Raw genomic sequence first — 17,373 nt, forward strand, 5'->3', positions numbered from 1 at the left:
TTTTTTAATGACTTTATAATTTAGTATCAATATTTATAATAAAAAGTTCACATAAATCTTTAAATTATTTCCACAGTGATGCAATTTGAATATCTGAACGTAAAGTTAGTTAGATTTACTTTTCAAATTTTTGGGAAAAAAAAAATCAGCAGGAAGAAGATAAAAGGTGGACTCATTACCAAAGTCTATAGTTATACTACCAAGTAGATTCATTATCAAGGCTAATGGCTTATTCAAATTGACAACTCCAAGTTAGAAGAGATCAATATGGCTTCGCAAATAGCGGCGGTGAATGATTTGTTCGAAAATGCCATGAAAGGCCGATGGAACGAAGTTGCGGAGGCCTATGAGAACAACCCCATGATTCAAGTGGCCAAAATCACAAACTCAGAAGACACAGCTTTGCATATTGCTGTGAGTGATGGAAGAAGTGACATTGTGCTGAAACTAGTGGAAAGCATGGGACAAAATGCATCAAATGTCTTAAAATTACAAAATGAGAAAGGCAACACTACTCTTCATCTAGCTGCAGCTCTCGGCAATGCTGCACTGTGCCATTGTATGGCCTCGAAAGATCCTAAGCTTGTCGCTGCTCGCAACAAAGAGAGTGAGACTCCTCTCTTCTTGGCAGCTCTTCATGGCAAGAAGGATGCATTTCTGTGCCTCCATTTCTTTAATCAAGAAATGGACAGAACAGCTTCTTGTAGAAAAAATAATGGGGATACCATTCTTCACTCTGCCATTTTTGGAGACCACTTTAGTATGTAACATTAATTTTCTTCAGGATTAATCGTAACTTCTAATATGCTATATGTAAATTTTAAAATTTTAACTTTTTTTTTCTTCTTACAGGTTTGGCATTTCAGATTATACGTTGCTATCCAGAACTTGTAAACTCTGTGAATGAAAATGGATTAACTCCTCTTCATATTTTAGCCAGCAAGCCTAACGCATTCAAGAGCAGTAGTCGCCTTGGGCTGTTTGATAGTATCATCTACTGTTGTAAGCAAATATTTTTGAAACTTGGATTTAGTGCTGATTTTTGTGTTTATCTTTTAATATTCTCAATCTGCAATGAAATTTAATTACTTAAACATTCTTATACTCGTCATTCTTTTTCTAAAAAAGTCGGTACAAAAATCATATTAGCACATAATTATTGTTCATATACCATTATAGCTGCTTCTATTGTGATTTAAAGCCATTCAATTCTGCCTGTAAAGGTGTACTCGTCGACGAACTAAAGCAGGAGAAATATGATCATGAAGCTTGCTCAAATAATTCCAGAGCTAATAGTGATCTCAAGTTTCCACAAAACTATGAAGCATGCATCAACTTCCTCAAGCTGATCAAGACTTCAATCAGAGTTCTTAGTGGGTTAATTAATCTAACACTTCACATATTTTTGTATTTAACAATTGGATTTTGATCACCATTTTGTTTGTTTTCCCAGCAACAGCACAGGGTGATGAAGAAAATCAACAACATAAGAGCAGCAAACCACTTGGTAACAGCCATTAATTACTTAGCTCCAAATTTCTTTATCCCAAAATCTTGGGAAAGGTTATCAAGAAGTTCTTATTATTATAGGAGACACAATTTTGGGATCATCTTCATCAGCAACAGATTCGGAATCAAAGGACCAAGTAACTGGATCATCGGATGCAAGAAAAGGATCAACAGATGGTATTGATTGTCACATTTGTAGTCGGTGAAAATCCTTTGTGTTTAATTTCCTTCGTGTTTGAAGCTGATCTTTGATTGTTCTTGTGACTGTTTCTGAAGGCATAGACCTATCAAAAAAGGATGATGGAGAAGATCAATTATTTCCACCAAATTACGCAACATGTGTTCTGCTTTTCAAGGTCATGATGAAGGCCATGCTCATTGTTCTTGGACTAGGTAAGTATTCTTACAAGAAAAATGCCAAAGAATTGTTCAGACAAAGCGTTGACAGAAACAAGGTACAACCGGTGCCGGTTTTACCTTGTTTCTATCAGCGTTTTATGAAACTTTTTATCTGTATAAAATTGCTATTCATACGATTGTACCAATGATGTCTCTTGTGATATATGCTGCTGCTAAAGTGTTCATGTGCTATTGTATGCTATATATGAAGGAATTTGGAGGATTAACCATATCACAGAGAAGAAAGAAAGACATACATGGGCTATTCAGGTTATGTGTGAACTAGTTCAGCATGCATCTTTGTATAAGTATGAAGATAATGGTCCAAAGCGTCGAAATTCTGGACCTAAAGAAGATGAAGAGGCTTTCTCAGTTTCAGAAACTCTGCCTGTTCCAGATACTGGTGAGATATCCCACCAGAACAAAAGTACAAATCATAAAAAGATTGAAAATGGTAGTGCTCAAAGTGGAACAGAGAAAATGGACAACAAAATTTTACTTGCTGCAAAGATTGGAGTGACAGAAATGGTAGATAGATTTCTCAAGTCATATCCAGCTGTCATCCAAGAGTTGAACACGTCAGAAAAGAATCTTGTGTTGCTTACATTTGAGAAGAAGAATGCTCAACAATCAGGGAGAAAAGAGACCCCGATGCTGATTGCAGCAAGAATGGGAGTGACAGAGATGGTGGAGCAAATTTTAGATACATTTCCAGTGGCCATCCACGACTTGGATTCTGACAGGAAAAATGTTGTCCTCTTGGCCATTGAGAACAGGCAAACCAGTATCTACAAGCTCTTCTCAATCGCAAAATATTGGGAGAAAGCATTTTCCGGCAAGTAGACAGCCAAGGAAATAGTGCATTGCATCTTGCTGCTAAGTTTGGAGACCATCGACCTTGGCTTCTTCCTGGAGCTGCATTGCAAATGCAATGGGAAATCAAGTGGTATCAGGTATGGACTATGGAGGCTAAATCCAACTTTATTTTTTCGAGGTTAAGATTCTCTCGTGATTGGTTTTCGTTCTTTAAACAAAAAAAAAAACAACATATAAGATTGAGATTGATAATGATTTTAAAACAATATAAAAGTAATTACACCTCAATCATACATGATCATCAATGTTTTTATTAGTTCTGTCTCTTGAGTTAAATACAGTACAAGATTGAGTTTTGCAGTGATTAAAAAAAGTTTGTAAAATTAATAAAATCTCAATTGTACGCTTTATTCGACTAATGCATGCAGTTTGTCAAGAAATCCATGCCACGACATTTCTTTACTCGATTCAACGACAATGGCAAAACTCCAAAGGAAGTCTTCACGGAAACACACAAAGACCTTGTGAAAGAAGGAAAGGAATGGCTGACCAAAACCTCCGAATCATGCTCCGTCGTGGCGGCACTCATAGCAACAGTAGCATTCGCAACTTCGGCAACCGTGCCAGGCGGCGTAGACCAAGAGAGTGGTAAACCAATTTTTGAAAATGAGCCTGTATTCAACATATTTTCCATTTCATCACTTGTTGCTCTATGCTTCTCTGTTACAGCCTTGGTTTTTTTCCTTACAATTCTCACTTCTCGTTACCAAGAAAAAGATTTTGTCAAGGATTTGCCAAGAAAGCTTTTGCTTGGTTTAACGACACTCTTCACATCAATTGCTGCTATTTTGATCTCATTCTGTTCAGGGCATTCCTTTATGTTAAAAGATGAGATGAGGTCCGCAGCATATCCAATTTATGCAGCCACATGCTTGCCAATGACATTTTTTGCTCTTGCTCAGCTTCCTCTTTACTTCGATCTTATATGGGCCATCTTCAAAAAGGTTCCTCAGCGTAGCTACAAAGTGATTTCTGATTAGTTAAAAGTTAGTGTCTTCATTTGCTCATTTGTAGCTGTTTGGATCGAAGTGTTCTATATCTTGGTATGTCATATATTAATTAATTTCTGGATCTGAAGATTGAATGCAAATGTTTTTTTGTCATGGCATGTTGAGCTAGCTGATATCCGTCGGATTGCTAGATTAATGTTAGCTGAAACATGCCATTAGGAGAAAAAAAAACCTTGGACCCATCATGCTACGCTCGGCTCCTTAATGAGTGTTTGTCTAAGTGCACATCAATGATACAAGGTGTCACACGGCTTTTCTTATGATGCAGCAAGCCTGTGATGGCATCAAGCCTTGCTCGACTAGCCACTCAACAACGCCAACGGAGGTTATGTGTTAATGTGCACCCTAGGATTTTTAGCTTTAACAAAGGAGAAACAAACACACATGAGATTGTTTTTAAGGAGGCACCATCCCCAACTTTTCTATTTCCCTCCATAAGAAAAGTTTACAGCCTAGCGAGAGGTTATGTGTGCTTAGAGGATCTCACTCTCTCCCAAAATCTCCATCCCAAAACACACACTCACCTTCACTAATATACACATTGCAAATGACACCCCCATTTGCTAAGGTGCGCGCCACCTCAATTCATTTCCCACAAAACTAGGCAACACTAAGCATCACTAAGCATGATCTAGGGAGCATATCTCTACTCCCCCAAGGAATAAGGCAACCGCTACCAACTAGCCTAAAAATAAGGAAGTTGTGGGGTATAACCGCCGCTACCCACTTTTCTTGTTCCCACATTTCTAAATACGCATTCCAATGCCATGTTTCCCATTAGTTGCGCCAACAACCACTCACTCATTCTTGTTGTTAGGGCCCATTTTCGCAAACCTTGGCATAGTTTCATGCCATCTCTCTTACTGCCTAAACTTGGCCAGCAGGCTAGCCTCGCGCGCTCTTGCGGCCCATGCTCGCGCGCTGCTGTGCCCCACGCTTAACGCCCATGCAACTCGCACTCATGTGCCCGCATGCCTCGTGCTCGCTAGATGTTGCATGCGCTGCCCATGCACTCTCTTGCGCCCGCTGTCATTGCACTCCCCTGCGCTTGTCCCACAGCATGCTGCTGCGCCCCAGCCTACGTGTCAGACTTGCCTTGCTTTCATGCTTGCCACAAGCGCGCCCATGTTGCTGCCAAGACTCGGCACAAGGCCACAAGCCAAGCCATGGCATTCGGCCCATGCGGCCTAAGGTGGTGACATAAGGGAATATTGAAATTCAGTGCAAATCCGTGCTAATATTTTATGAGGCTGCGATGCATAGTTATTGGATAATGATATGTATGGAATCAAATTTCAACCTCAGGTGGCACTAACACTAAATCTTTAAAAATTTCTTATAATTAATTAGATCGGCATTGAATTTAAATTCCATTGAAATTAACTAATGATCATGATAAGAAATAAAATACATGCATGAGAGTTAAATCTGAAATATATGACATGTTTCTATTAAAAGAATGTATCAGAATTGTTGTGTCCAAGAAGATTTTAACAAGATTAGAGATGTCCAAAGAATCGATCGAGTTCTTAAGCACAACACTAGGCACATGACATGCTCATACAACACAACAGGACACAGACACATTTTGTCATAGTTCATGGTCCATAGAAACATGCCACCATTTGAGACAAGCGTGAAAAAACTTACAGAAAGCATGCTTTGAAATTTTGTGACTTAATTTAAATGAATTATGCTGCAACATGTATATTATTTAAATAAATAAATTTGAAAGAACAATATTAAATCTAATAATGTTACCTTCCATTTCAATTGAACTACTTTTTTATTATTAGATAACGTTATGTTATTTTAAATTATAAATTAATGTTAAGTCATTAATCAAATTTGAATTGAATTTGTACTATTATTTAGTGGTATGTTGCTTGCTAGGTTTCAATTTGAATTTATGTTTACTGTAATAAATAATTAAATATTTGGTTCATCAGTCGAAGGCTTGAACAAGGGATGGCAATGGGGTGGGGTGGGGGTGGGGGTGGGGACTACCCCATTCTCCACTCTATTAAAAGTTTCACCTCCATTCCCCACCTCATTCCCCAATAATTTAGTGGGATGAGGATGGGGAATCCCTACATGGGGAATGATTTCCTCATCCACACCCTAGTCCCTATTTATTTATTTTATAGTAGATATAGATACATGATTTTAATAAATTAAAAAATAAAGATTTAAATAAAATTATTATCATATTATAAAGTATTTAAATTATTTTAAAAAATCTCCAAATGTTTGAAATAATATCTTGAAATGATATCAAAATTGAAAAATGTTTAAAGAGAGCAATATCTTAAGATAGAAAAGAAAACATAATAATGTTTTAGGTTGAATAAAAATTATATTATAGAGTTTTCTTTTAATTATAGCTCATTTAAGATAGAAAATTTATTAACAATATTATAACTGATGAAACAAATATTATTAAATAAAAATAAGAAAAAGTATATATATAATATAGATTGGGGTGAGGTGAGGTGGGGTGGGGTGGGGTGGGGTGAGGTGGGGTGGGGTGGGGTGAGGAATACAAAACCAAACCCCACCCCATTAAAAATTTAGTGATTATTTTTCTCTCATTTCTCATCTTGTTCTCAAAAAATTACTTAAAATTCACCTCATTTGGGGTGGACCCTCGTGCAGCCCTAAACCCATAAATGATTTTACCTTCCCTAGTTTAAACTAAAATTATTACTAAGAGTACAGTTAGATCATAGATGTCCATTGTTGACTAAATTTAATTATTATTTTATGATAAAGGCAAGCCAATCAAAAAGAGAAAAAAGAGAAACAGGCCGAAACAACCTACACATGGGCCGGCCTTGTCCAAAGGTGAGCACTGCACTGGCAGCGAGGAGTAGTGATATTTGTCCCGTTAAATTTTCTCATCAATCCTAATAATTATTTTTAATCTAATATTCATTCTGTCCTTTTCTGAAATTACGGAAAAGGAACACAACTTTCATGAAATGACAAATTTCCAGAATTTACAACCACTGCTCTATCATTCACCTCACGCTCTGGACAAATTCATTCATTCCCCACCCCACGAATTTCTTCACCATCAACAGGACTCAAGTAAAGATGTGGTGTTTTATTATTATTATTATTATTATTATTACTGCCGTTTTGGCTTTTTACAAATTTTTTGAAACATTTTCGTAATATCTTCGATAAAAAATTATCATAAGAACGTAGATAATACAAGCTTATATTTGAACAAATTATGAATTTCATATACCTACACGCACGCATACATATATGAAGAATAATGTGGGATTAGATAGTGTGCATAGAGAGAGAAAATTTTTAAATCTTTTAGTGGGATTTATTTATAAAACAAGAATAATGTGGGATTCGATAGGGTACATAGAGAGAGAAAATTATTTTAAATCTTTTAGTGGGATTTATTGATAATTGGGGATTGGTAGGATTCGCCAGTAGTTAGTTACAGGGGATAACTTCTCTAATATAATTTTTGTTTCTCCACTTCTCTGCCGATTTTGTTCGTCCTTCCATAGTTTATTATCACATTGTCTAATAGATTATGCCAATTTGAAACCGACAGAGTGTGCTGAAATATTAATATTAATTATAATTTTCATTTGAAGTTTTGCACATGTTTGCTAATGGAGAGAGAAACAAAGTAAATAAAGAGAGAGAATAATTGCCTTCGGCAAAAGCACCAAAGTAGAAGTAATGTGGGGAACTGGGGATTAGATGGGGTACATTGAGAAAAAATTTATTTTTAAATTTTTAGTGGAATTTATTGATAAGAGAGGACTGGTGAGATAAATTTAGGGGTCAAATCTTCCTACTCACTAGCGAATTGTAGGGGATTACTTCTTCCTTTCTCTTCTAATTTTCATATTTTATTGTCACGAAAATTCTATAATGTCGTAATTAAAATTACGGTATCAATACAATGATAAATATAAATTTTATAAATTATAAATAAGACTAGTAAATAAAAAATAAAAAATAAATTAATATAGGAGTGAGAAATTGGTATTTTAAAATTGCAAACAAAACAAATACTGAGAGAAATAACATAAAACTTATAAATTAACATTAAACTTTAATTTAAAAAAGTAGTTTGCTTATTTAATTTATTTAATTAAAGAAACAATTACTCATTGATTGAAAACAAAAAAATTGTTTTGAAAACAATTAGAATAAGTTTTCTTAAATTGATTTAACCATAAATTATATATTCATTCTAGAACATTTATAATCTTTTTTTTTAATTTTCTATCATAATATTTGTTACTGTACAAGTTAATCAAGAAAAATTATTTTTTTTTATATGGATCAAACCAAAACAAAATAAAAAGACATTCTTATATTACTAGTTATAGATGAAATGTCGATAAAGTTGGATCTAACTCTTAGTTCTAATACATATTTCATATAGTTTCAAACCTTGTTTCTTACTTGTACAAAAAGATCAATTGGGATAGTTGTTGAGGAGATTTAGAGGGATGTAAAATCACAAATCTTACAAACAATTTTGAAAAATATGAAAAAGAAAAAGTTATTCAAAATTTGATTTTGAGAATAAGTTTTATACTAAGTAAAATTTCACATATATTTCACATATATCATCACATATATTACATAAACCCAAAATTATTATTATTCAATTTAGAAATAAAAATAGTAAATATATAAAGCAATCATTATTATAATGAGTTTTTGTTTTACATTTGTAAGTTTTTATTTTTTTCAATAATTCTTATAATATTTACTCGGTTTACATTTTATTTACAAGTCTTCTATTTCATTTACATAATTTATATATTATTTGATACTTAATGTTGATTTACAAGTTGTATATTACATCTATTTATGTTTTGTTTACCAATAGTACATCATTTTACTGCTTCTATGTTAATTTACTTGTTTTATCTTCTATTTACAGATCTTATGTTTTATTTACTTAATTTATATTTTATGATACACTTAATGTTGATTTACAAGTTTCATATTATATTGATAAGTTTTTGTTTTATTTACCTATCACATATCAATTTACTACTCTTATTTTAATTTACTTATTTTACCTTTCACTTACATGTCTTATATTCCTTTTACATCGTTTATGTTTTATTTTACACTTAATGTTGATTTGCAAGTTTTATATTATATTTATAAGTTTTTTTTATCTACCAATAATATATTAATTTACCGCTCTTATATTGATTTACTTGTTTTACTATCTATTTAGCGGTCTTATATTCCATTTGCACAATTTATGTTTTATTTTACACGTAATATTAATTTACAACTATTATGTTACATCTATAAGTTTTTTTTTTTTTACCAATTGTAAATACTTGATTTTTTTCCCATTTGGGTCAATACAAGTGCAATAGATGGAGGTATGTCTGCACACATAGTAATAAACAAAAAATGGTGAAATGGATCCAAGAAAAGGGGTTTCTGACGATCCCACTTCGATGCTTAAGTCAATGATAGGAGAATCTGAGTTGAATTACAAAGTTGGAATACTGATGAACTTACCTCTCTTTGAAGAATAATTGAGTATTTATAATATACCACATCTTTTGGTGAGTGTGTCCTTTTATTTTAGTGAATGTAGGAAGTTATTGACTTGTGGTAGACTTCGTCTTTTGTAGAAAGGAAGTGATGCGTGGTGGCTACAACTCCGTCTTCTTTACTTTAGGAGATCATAGGATGATGGAATAGCTGGCCTAATCCTAGGGGTGATAGGTTCTCATACCCATCTCCGCTCATATTTCCCCTTCAAATACACTTTAAGAAAAGAGTGGAGCATGTTTTTAGGAGTGGGATTACGATGTAATATGATGTTGCATACCAACTATCTCTTCAAAGATTGCTGGAGATGTTTTCTATTATATTTGGTGCACTTTTATCTCCCTGTACTTCAGTAGGATTACGATGTGGTTATTTGTACTCGATCTAATATGATGTTGTACTCAGTGTATTGTATCGTACTCTGTTTTGAAGAAAATTCGGCATGTATGAAAAAAATAAAATAAAATCAAACCAATTATGGTATTTCACAAAGTTGCAGTTCGTGCAGGTCCACAACATGTTAGTGAAATTTTATTTAAGTTGTATTAATTAAGAGGTATATTGTGCGTTCTGTTTTCATTCTTTCAAATTTTTAGCTATTCGAAGGGTTTTTAATTTAATAATCCGCCTTGCTAGTCGGGGTTCCTTTTTTTTTTTAATGGCATATTGTGTGTGGTTATATACTTTCATACAGACAAATTAGATGGATAACTAATTATAAACAACTAATAGCGAGAATAAATAAAAGCTATTGCAATGTTATATAATTATACCCAAAATAAAATAAAATAAAATTATAAAATTGGTATGAAATAATTATAATTTATGTGGATGTTCATCAAAGCATTCTTTTATCTCCTCACAAGCAACTTTTCATCTCTTATAACTCCCATTATCTCCTTAATTTAAGGGTTGTTGTCTCTCATAATTATGATGTATTATTTACTACTTTATGGTTGTATCACTATAAAAGGAGATTTTTACTCATTATTTGTATATACTTGGAAGTGTGAATAACACACAAGAGATTGAATAAAATTCCTCTCTACACACATTTTATCTCTTATTTGCTTTCTTTCTTTCTCTTGATATATGATTGTGCTCTTAATTAATAGATTTTATAACACGTTATCAGCACGAGTCTCTAGCCACAAGAGATCAATTTTCATCCTCTTTAAAATATGGTAATATCTCTTCTTTAATCTTACTCATAAAAGTATGAAGTAACAATCTTGATTTTGCCTAAGATGATATTTACATTCGCATATGTATTTTGATAATCTAGAATAATGCATCAATGAATTCATACTTTTATATCATCATTACTTATATTGTTATTATTTGACATTTCTTATTCTAATATTCAATTGCTATTATATATTTTCCATTCTTGAAATTCAAAAAGTTCATCCTGAAGTGTGAATACTATAATATACAATGAAAGAAAATTAAGAATGCATCCTTGGGGGATTACATTGCATATAATGAAAATTTTGTTTCAAAATAGGTTCCCGAAGAACTATTACAAAATTATGATGTCATTCATCACCATCTTGTTTATGAAGGATTGACTATATAAGTGTATATTTTACATGTCCCTAAAGGACTACACAAATATTACGAGTTCATGTTGTCATGCAAGGCTATATACGAATTTCCTTCTTAATATCTCATAGAAGGAGTTATAAAATGAAGAGATAAACATGACATAACTGTTTCTTTGAAACTATTTTGGAGGAAAAATATGACAATCAAAAGTGTTTGAGTAAATGCATTTATGGTATGAATAATTTCTTGACTTCATTGACTTGTTGCTTTATTTTCAATCATCTAAACTTTTAATGACAAATTTTTGAATACTTATTTTATAATTTCTAAGAACAATTTGATAGAATAAAATATAGGAATGAGTTATAAATAATATATATACGTATTTGATATTTTTAATTGATTTGTATGTTTTATTGAATTCTAGATAAATGATTCTTCTATTATTGTCTTGAATTACTAAAGTTTCATTAATATTTACATGTTTGAAATCATGAATAGTTATAAAATATTTTTGTGGAATAATTTAATCCCTAAAGGATTGTAAAAGGTTATGATTTTCTTTTATGATCTTCTCTTTGAAGGAGCTAAAAATTCATATATAAGCTTGACGATAATTTCAAAGGCTCAATTAATTCTCTCATTTGAAATTATATGGAGAGAATAATATAAAAGGAAACATATTATAGGGCACATGATTTTATAGCACAAATATGCTCTTGCAGTAGCAAATTAAGAGTACTAATATAAATTGATACTATGTTTTCTTTTGTTAAAAATAAAATATGAGCTTTTGATTAAAAGAAAATCATGACTAATTCAAATCCTTGGATTCCTACTCTTTTGAGAGTAGTAATGGATGTCATGATTATCAAATAACTATTCAAAATTATAATGGTCATAGGTCTTATTGTAAGAAATCAACATGTGAATATTGTATCACCAGAAGTGTTCTAAAATTGAATTAATATTGGAGATGGACCAGAAGTTCAATCCAAAATCTTCAATAATTTGACTTAGTAAAGTCTCTATGCAAGCTTAATAATTTTCGTGAAAATTCTCCTATGATTAAGGGGAGTAAAGTGATATACATTTGATAGACAATATAATTTGTTTCGCCTTTATCCAATTTTGATCTTTACATGAGTTAATTTATTTGAACTTGAAGTTCAACAAGATTATTGTGCAATGCACATTATTGATCAATTATTGAATGAATTTATTGACATGTGAAAGTGAAAAATCACAAACAAAATATAATTGTTGGTTGATATGATGTCCTTGAAGGATGAAATGGTGAGACAAATAAATATGTGAATGCCTGAAGCATGTAGTAGATCAATCGGTGCAAATGTTTAATTCTTGGGAAGTTGAAGTTAAATAATTCAGTGCTCTTGAAGAGACTATGTTTGCATGTATAGCAAAATATTTGATCTATATTAAATTATTGAACATATTGCCCTTAGAGGAGCATAATGTACCAACTACAAGATGAGTCTCAAATACCCTTGAAGAGGTAAATTGTGAGAAATAAAGAGAGATTCATATTGCCTTATAAAAAAACACGCGTGAAAATTAAGAAAGAGAGATCTTTAGCTCTTGCAGAGGCATATATGTTAGAAGTTTTGAAAGATCTCATTGGGCATACATATTGCAAAATAAAAAGGTATTTGATCAATAGTATGTTGGTACTTGGTGCAAGAGAAAAATTGAAATTGACAAAAAATTGCTGTCAGTAAAAGCTTAGTTATCATGATAAAATATTCAGGATCCTGAATCACAAAATTATGAAAGAATGTCAATTTATATGATTGGCGAAAATTTGGACATGTAGTCCATATGCCAGAAGATATATAATTAATTAGCAAGACATAAAGAATTTTGGACATATAGTCCATACGCCTGAAGTCGTAAACTTTATTGATAAAATATGAATATGAACTATAGTGTGTCAAAATCAAATTGAAGAATCTATGCATTTATCCCTGAAGGATAACTAAAAGTACTAAATGAAAAAGCTTGCAGTTTATATGTTCTTGATAAAGCTATAATTATAGTTGTGTATATTATAGCAATATAAACTTACAAAAGTACAATCACTTGAGTGAATTTATTATAAGTGGGATATGTCATTATCTACTTTGCTATGTAATTTAAAATTATATTTGCAATCTTTGCACAATGTGTTGATGATTTCATCATGAAAAGACTCTTGAAGAGGTTATGAACTTATTTCTTTTAAGAATACAATTCAAGATTAAAGATCTTGCAATGAAAGAATTCTCTCAATTTATGAATTGAAGTTTATGAAGTAGAATGCTGATATATAGAAATACTAGAAGTATTTCATATTCAAACTATTATACTTTAAAATATGTTGTGTATGTTTTGGTCTCGAAGAACCATATTTTACTCAAAATTGTGCTTATAAAGACATTAGAAAGTTGCATAATTGTAAATTAAATTATGCTTAGCATATACTTGAAAATTTCAAAATAGTGTGAAAAGTATATCACACTCTTTCCATGATATGGATGCAAAACCTTAGTTTTTTTTAAAAAGAAAATCAACAAGATTATGAAGATATATGCATAGCAATATTCTTCAAATTCAAAATGATTGTATCTATAATTTATTACATCTTTTCAAGCTTCGAAAGGATGGTGTTGATCCTGCAGATTATTTCACCAAAATATTGTTAATTATAACAAATTATTGTTGATCTTTGAAGCATCCATGTCATTTTGAGGGGGAGCATATTTATATGGAGGACTACATGCACTGTACTCTTTTTCTTTCACTAGACTTTTGTCTCATTGGGTTTTTCCTAGTAAGGTTTTAATGAGACAGTTTGCACCTCCATAAAATACAAATGAATAATGTACTATTTTTCCTTCGCTTGTTTTTTTTTAGGCATATTCTTTGTAAGATGAACTTTCAAGGGGAGTGTTATGAAATAATAATAATTTATGTGGATGTTCATCAAATCATTCTTTTATCTCCTCACATGCAACTTTTCATCTCTTATAACTCTCATTATCTCCTTAATTTAAGGGTTGTTGTCTCTCATAATTATGATGTGTTGTATCACTATAAAAGGAGATTTTTACTCCTTATTTGTATATACTTGGAAGTGTGAATAACACACAAGAGATTGAATAAAATTCCTCTCTACACACATTATATCTCTTATTTGCTTTCTTTCTTTCTCTTGCTATATGATTGTGCTCTTAATTAATAGATTTTATAACAAAAATTATATTCTTGTGAAGTGGCTGCCCACTCGTTTTAATATTGCAATGTTGGCAAATTTACATGGTATCCAAGAAAGAAAGTAAAAATAAATAAAAGAAAAGGAATCGTTGTCTTTAGTAAAGCAGCAAGAGGCAGAAGAAATGAATGTCCTTCGTGGAGAAGAAAATAGTTTGAAAGAATATTTACCAGCACCATCTTATGATCTTTTCCAGAAAGAAATAGTTTCAATTGACTCTTTCAAAAAATATGGGAGGCAAAGGTACATAGAGAGAATAAAGAAAAGCTACGATGCACTCATAAGTGTTGGAGCATATCAATGTTTATTCATTCTCTTATTTAGATTTCTATCATTTTCCTTCTTTATCATATTCTTCTAAAGTGAAAGTTATACATTAATAAAATATCATGAAAATAATATTTTTTTAATGACTTTATAATTTAGTATCGATATTTATAATAAAAAGTTCACATAAATTTTTTAAATTAGTTCCATAGAGATACAATTTGAACATCTAAACGTAAAGTTAGTTAGATTTACTTTCAAATATTTATGGAAAACAATCAACAAGAGGAAGATAAAATGTGGATTCATTACTAAAGTCTAAAGTTATACTACAAGTAGATTCATTATCAAGGCTAATGGCTTATTTAAATTGACAACGCCAAGTTAGACGAGATCAATATGGCTTCGCAAATTGAGGCGGTGAATGATTTGTTTGAAAATGCCATGAAAGGCCGATGGAATAAAGTTTCGGAGGTCTATGAGAACCCCATAATTCAAGTGGCCAAAATCACAAACTCAAAAGACTCAGCTTTTGCTTGGCTTAACGATAATCTTCACATCAATTGCTGCTATTTTGATCTATTGTGATTTAGATCCAACCTAACGAGATCAACCTCACCCCAAGAACACTTAACTCACTTAACTTGACCCAAAAACCTACCAAGAATCAGTCAATACATTAGGGATCAAGAATAAGAAGCAGATCAAGAACAAAACACACACAAATTAAAGTGGTTCAGCACCAACTTAATAATGCCTACTTCCACTAGAAACAAGCTCCGTGATTTCACTTTATTGATTCCAAGAGTTACAGAGAGCATTAACAATAATGGAGATTACAAGCCTATTCAGAACTCTCTCTCACATTCCCTTATCAATGTCCTCTCTCGATTTCAGTCTGTTACAAAACCCAGAACTCCAACCCTTTTATCAACTGATTCTGGATCTAACTTTCTCAGCGACTTTTCCCGCTAGTGTAACAGAATTATCCACCTTAGTCACGTGCTTGCAACGTGTCTCTAATAAGCAGGCTTGAAACGGCTTCTTACTTAGTCGTTTTAGGAGACTAAGCATTTCCTTCAGCTCACGTGTCAGACATGTGAGCTACTTATAACACATAACGACATTTTGGCTCATGTCGGTTTCATTCCAAACCCTTATCAGATGACATTTCGTGCTAACACAGAATCAACATATAACATGTCGGGAGTGAGTATTCAGTTCACATTTCACAATCTCCACCTTGAACTCAATACGTCAAGTTACTCCACAGTGCTTTCTTTCTCATGATTTGCAGCATCAGTTCCTGCAAATCCCTGCTAAATTCATGCATAGATTGAACTTATCAGAGGGTACTGCCTTGGTTAGCATGTCAGTTGGATTCTCCTCTGTATTTATCTTTAGAAGCTTTACAACTCCTCTGGAAACTTCAAGCCTTAGAAAATAGAGATTCACATCAATATGTTTAGTTTTCTCATGATGTGTCTGGTTTTTGCTGAGGTGAATTGCACTTTGACTATCATAATAAACTTCAATTGAGTCTTGTTCAGCTCCAAGTTCAGTAACCATTCCCTTCAGCCAAATGGCATCCTTGAGAGCTTCTGTAGCTGCTGTGTACTCAGCTTCTGTAGTTGACAAAGCCACTACATTTTGTAATGTAGCTTTCCAGTTGACTGTACATCCCCCCAAGGTGAACAAATATCCTGTCAGTGACCTTCTCTTACCGAGATCCCCAGCAAAGTTTGAGTCTACATAGCCTACCAAGATATTTCCTTCATTTCCAGATCCACCATATAACAGTCTATACTCTGCAGTGCCCTAAGATACCTCATTATCCATTTTACTGCCCTCCAGTGGTCAATCCCTGGGTTTGACATAAACCTACTCACCACACTTAAGGCATGTGAAATGTCTGGTCTGGTTAGCACTATTGCGTACATGAGACTCCCTACAGCATTTGAGTAAGGGACTTTTAACATTTCTTATTGTTCTGCAGTTGTTTGGGGACACATAGCTGTTGATAGCTTGAAGTGACTTGCTAATGGTGTTTGAACAGGTTTGGATTCATTCATACCAAACCTAACCAGCACTTTCTCAATGTAATCCATTTGAGTCAGAAACATTGTTCTAGCCTTCCTATTTCTGATGATTTCTACCCCAAGAATCTTCTTTGCAGGCCCAATATCCTTCATTTCAAATTCACTGCTCAATAATCCCTTTAACTGATCAATCTCTACCCTGCCATGACATGCAATCAACATATCATCAACATAGAGCAGTAGGTAAATTCTCCTTCTCTCACTTATCTCCATGTAATACACACAACAATCATAGATGCATCTGTTGTAGGCATGTTTCACCATGAAACTGTCGAACCTTAGGTACTATTGCCTAGGTGACTGTTTTAAGCCATAGAGAGACTTCTTAAGCAGACAAACATAATCCCTTTTGCCAGGTACTTCATACCCCTCAGGCTGCTCCATTACAATCTCCTCTTGTAATTCTCCATGCAGAAAAATTATTTTAACATCCATCTGTTTAAGATGCATGTCTTGCACAGCCACAAGTGCAAGGATGACTCTTATGGATGCATGCCTCACCACTAGGGAGAATACTTTAGTGAAGTCAATACCTTCCTTTTATGTGAAGCCTCTAGCCACTAATCTAGCCTTGAACCTCCTAGGTTCTGCTCCAGGTATCCCTTCCTTGATTTTATATATCCATTTGCAGCTTACAACCTTCTTATTTTCTGGCTTCTTAATTAACTTCCATGTTTCATTCTTCATAAGGGATTCAACTTCCTCATCCATTGCCCTTTTCCACTCCAGACTATTCTTGCTTGTGATTGCCTCTTGATAAGTCTTTGGTTCATCATCATTGATCTCATGAGCAGTTGATAAAGCATAAGCAATTAAGTCAGCA

General features: G+C 32.9%; 1 pseudogene; it reads left to right on the plus strand.

The window, feature by feature from the left end:
• The first annotated feature begins 267 nt into the window (after positions 1–267).
• Positions 268–3,980, plus strand: LOC102621945 (uncharacterized; annotated as a pseudogene).
• Positions 3,981–17,373: the final 13,393 nt, after the last annotated feature.

The sequence above is a fragment of the Citrus sinensis genome, chromosome 9 (assembly GCF_022201045.2).
Source record: "Citrus sinensis cultivar Valencia sweet orange chromosome 9, DVS_A1.0, whole genome shotgun sequence".
Taxonomy (NCBI): Eukaryota; Viridiplantae; Streptophyta; class Magnoliopsida; order Sapindales; family Rutaceae; genus Citrus; species Citrus sinensis.